We start from the raw sequence: 4,765 nt of genomic DNA, 5'->3' as shown, positions 1-4,765 counted from the left end.
TTCTTCCCTTGTTAACATCGTTGTCACCAGAGCAAGCTGTCAGAATTTTAGTATCTAAAATAGACCATGGAATGTTCCTCATAATAGTTGGTCTTTTCTAAACTCTGGGCTTCGGCTGTTCTCAACCCTGTCCTGCAGATATGTGGGTTGAACACAGGGAAATAATAATTTTTAAGCAACTATTCAGGCTGCAGACACCCTGATAAAGGTAGGAAAGACAGTATAATGTTACCATTTTAAAACAATATTTGATCATAAAATATTATCTCATAAGAAAATGCTTTTGACCACTGCCGCAAAATAGTTTGACACGTGATATTACAATCATCACAGCTCAGACATGTATAATTTTAATAGCATCTCTCTGGGTTTTTTCACTTCACAAGATAATGGACAATGGACATTTCTCTGGGGGTCAGGAGCACCCTGCCCTATCAACCTTGAGACATATGATGATCAGCATTCAGTGATCTGCTGCTTTCTTCACATATCATTATCTCACTCACTGGTCCCCTGGGCCTCAGTTTCTATAGGCAACATGGATGCTGTATGAGTCAGGGTTCTCCAGGGAAACAGAACTGATTGGATATAAAAGGAGATTTACTATGAAGAACTGCTCACCCCATTATGGAGGATAAGAAGTGCCACAATCTGCCTTCTGCAAACTAGAGACTCAGGACAGCCTGTGGTGAAATTCACTTTAAGTTCAAAGGCCTGAGAAACAGGGGAGCTGGTAATGTGCATCTCAGTAGATGGGCAAGTTAAGATGAGGCGAGACCACCCACACTGGGCAGGGTGGCCGGCTGTATGGACTCCACTAATGCAAATGCTGATTTCATCCAGAAATGCCCTCACGGACGGACCCAGAAATGCTTAGTCAGACATGTGGGCACCCCCTGATCCAGTCAAACTGCCACATAAAAGTATCTGTCACAGATGCCCCTCTCCACTGTGATCTTCCCCTTCCACAATTCCCCACAATTCCCCACAATGAGGGCGACTGTAAGTCTTGGTTTCCTGCCCCACTTTGTATCTTAACTTAATTATCAGCAGCACCTTCTTTAACTCTCAAAAGTGTTTCAGTTTAAACAATACACTATGTGATCATTCTACCCAAAATGTTTTCTCAGGGCCTAAGACTTACCATTCTTTATACTATGTTGTACTAACATATGGCTGTATCTTAGCTCCCCTACTAGACTGTCACTTAAGGACAGAATCTAACCTAACTCATCTTTTTGGTTATCACAGGGCCTTACACGGAGTAAGCAATCAATAATTTTTCTCTTCACCCACTCAGTTTGAATGAATGACAGTACCGCATCACATACTACAATTTAGGGTGAGAACTCTCTAATAAACCTTTCTGGCATTAAAATTGCTTCCTTTCATATGATCTTAAGTTCCTTCTCAAGTAGAGCGAGGAGAAGGCTGAGTGGGCCCTAAGTTTCTTGGGAAAATCTAAGTCGATGTGTTCTCGCTTTGCAAGGAAATGGGGCAGGGAGAGCAAGTTTTAACCCACAAAGAAAGGACTAACAAGCAATAAACTTACTGCCCCCTCCTTCCTGTGAGGCCTGTTTGCCCTCAAAAAGGAACCACATGCTTAACCCACAGGTACTTTACCGATGTAGCAGTGGCCCACATTACTTATATCTTGCAGCAGAGAGCACTGGCCTCCTCCTGGATCCTCTCCCCTCCTTACCACCTGCGGTGGTGCCAGGGCACGGTTGACCTCAGCCATCTGAGACCCATCTGAGACCCCATCAAGGGGGCCCATAGTTCCCCTTGATCACAGGGTCCTGGTTGTAAAAAAGCCTCCAGCAGATCAAGCAACAGCTTCTCTGGCATCAGCATCTGCTGCTGTTGCTTCTCCCAATTTTACATCCACCTCAGTCAGTAATCATCCAGTTCGTGGTTGAGAAGCTGCCATGCAGGTTGGGTAGCAGCACAGGGACCTGATAGCCACCATCAACGGCCACTCTTCAGGAGGGGTACCAGTCGAATCCCAGGCTCACGTGTTTTCAGTGTTTGGTGAAAGACGGTACAGGGGTTGCATTCAATGGTTGCCTGTTTTCCTGCAGAAGCAGCACAGGATGCCCCAAACTGCTTCCTCTTCACAGCTTCCCGAGTCTGTGTCCTAGAGGATCTGGCCAGTACTTTGTTTCCTCCTTTCATCATCATGCTGGTGAATTGACTGATCAATGGGTCTTCGAACACAGAGCACGTTTATGTTGCTGGGGCAACTTTCATAAACTGAGTGTTCCTGAGCTCCTGTTTAAACTTTTCAGTCAGCTCTGCCAAGGGCTTGCAGCGACAACCCTTGTCAGGCTGAGGACCCCCGTATCAGAACCAGAGCGCTTCACATCACTGGGTTAGTGCTGGAACCTGCAGGCCCACACCCCACACACCTGACACTAGGCCTGACCACCCTGCACATGGCCTCCACCCTGGCAGCCCTGGAAGTGCCTGAGCGAGTGACAGGAGACCGGGAACAGTATTCACAGGGACCTAAACCCACACATCATGTCAGTAATTTGGGCGTTAAGAGTCTCTCACTCCAAGGTCCAAAGGAACACCCTCCCATTATCTACCTCAGTCTGGCACAACCCTCAGTGGTATCACTTGCTCAATATGTTTAGATTAATGAGAACATAGTGTTAAATCACTTCAGGGCCTAAACTACCATCATTAATATGTTTTTTAAAAACTTGTACTACAACTATAGTGTCTAGGAGAAGAGAGTCTTACTTCGTACGGAACAGATTGAGCCCCGCTTGAAATATCTTGTATAGCAAGTGATGGGGCTGCTGTGCAGAGTTATCGGTATGTACCTGCCTTGTGCAGAGGGTGCCCAGCTGAGGCAGCCGGTGCAGCCGGTGCAGCCGGAACCCAGCCTCGCTCCACTTGTCATTTAATGTGCTATTTGAGTGAGTGGAGACCCCCTACCTGGTTTTCAGAGGTCAGTACAGGTTTTATGGGGCCTGAAGTTTACATAATTGGGGAAAGACCTTTCCAGGAAAAAAAAAAACATTAAAATTATGAATACAAAATTAGGCATGAAAGTGAATATTTATTTGGAATAAGGAGTCAAATCAAAAGCTACTAAGGTATCACAAATCTATAAGAATAATGTAGTGTTTATAATACCTAACTGCCTAACATACCTCTTTAATACTTTTCCTTCAATACTTGACCATATATGAAGATTTGCTTGGGGGCTCTCAATGCTATTTTGTTGGTCTATCTCCTTATCCCAATACCACACTGTTTAAGTTACTATAGCTTTGTATTGTTTTTGAGTCAGAAAAGGAAGCTTCCAACTTTATTCTTTTTTAAATTGTTTTGGCTATTCAGAGTCCTCTGAAAGTCCATGTTTTTCACTTCAAAATTCAAATCAGGACTATAGTGGCTAGAATAATTTAACTCTACACATAGTTATTACAAACCACCAAGATGGATCCTGCTGAGTTCAAACAATGCATTTAAAATCAGCTTCCCCTTAGTCGTATCCAAGAATTGCTCAAGGCCATGATGCCACCCTACCTGAGTGGAAGTGTGATGGATGAGAAGTTGAATTGGAAAAATGTGGAGTATAACCCCAGTGGTTAGGATACCTTCTTTTAGCAAATTTTACAAAGATATGTGCCCATATGAACAGATTTCTAGGGCCCCATGGGAGTGAGATACTTCGAAATTTACCTTCACAGTGGCTCTTGTTGTTCGCATGCTTTTACAGAAAGAGGAAATGTGATTTAAAGAAGAAAGAACTAGAATAGAGAAGGCTTTATGGGCACACAGAACAACCCTCCAGCACTTTTGTATAGAAGTCGTATTGGGATTTAACTGAGTGGGACTAAACTGAAGATACTGAATGTATGTTTTAATCTCTAAGCATGATTGATTTAATAATTTGTATTTCGAGTCCAAACCACACCAAAGCAGTTTTGTAGAAGGTAAGAAAGAAACCCAGTCAATCCTCTCAATATATCAACTGCACGATCTTGGATAGCCAGGTATACAGACAAAACTTTTGGCTCTTCAGTTTAGAAGATTATCAGTGAGAACACTATCTTCCTATTCCCATATTTTTCTTTGTCTCATTGTTCTTAAGTTTCTTCTATCTCCAGAATCTAGCTCAGCACCTAGCTGTACATAGGAGGTACAAATACATGTTTTTTTGAATCAGTTAAGAAATCAATAGAAGTTTAGATTATGAACCCACAATTATTATTTAGTGATTATTGTACACAAAGCATTTTGTGGGATAACATCTCTTATCCATTAGAAATCACATTCTATTTAAAATAATAAGAATTATGGTGAGAAAATGATAGTTAATTCAAAGGAATCGAATGGCTCTAAGTGAAATAATAGATTATTAGAAGTTGCTTGGCCACCAGTTCCTGGTCAATGTCACATTTGCTCAGGTTTGTCTGAGGCCTGCAGAATGCAGATGCTCTATGACTCTTTCAGATTAAAAAAGAATCATTCCTTCAGCAACAACTTGTGTAACCTTCCTTATGGCAGGACTGTGCTGTCCCTTAGAAGTACACTAAGGTTGACATGTCTCTTTCATTGGAGTCAATAGTCTGAGAACTACATACACACAATCACAGGTGAGCCTGGGATTCAGCTGTACATTGAGCAGCTGCTAGTATTCTTTTACTATTAAGGGTATCCTGCCTCCAATTTCCAATGGCAGGGGTTCCCTTCCAACAATGTCTGCCCAAGATAGAATCAGATTCCACAGGTTAAGAATCCAGTT

General features: G+C 42.6%; 1 pseudogene; it reads right to left on the bottom strand.

The window, feature by feature from the left end:
* Positions 1-1,698: 1,698 nt before the first annotated feature.
* Positions 1,699-3,726, bottom strand: LOC119062919 (28S ribosomal protein S7, mitochondrial-like; annotated as a pseudogene).
* Between the last annotated feature and the right edge of the window lie 1,039 nt (positions 3,727-4,765).

The sequence above is a fragment of the Artibeus jamaicensis genome, unplaced genomic scaffold (assembly GCF_021234435.1).
Source record: "Artibeus jamaicensis isolate MK-2021 breed Jamaican fruit bat unplaced genomic scaffold, CSHL_Jam_final contig_760, whole genome shotgun sequence".
NCBI classification, from domain to species: domain Eukaryota; kingdom Metazoa; phylum Chordata; class Mammalia; order Chiroptera; family Phyllostomidae; genus Artibeus; species Artibeus jamaicensis.
This window is presented reverse-complemented; position numbering and strand designations above follow the sequence as displayed.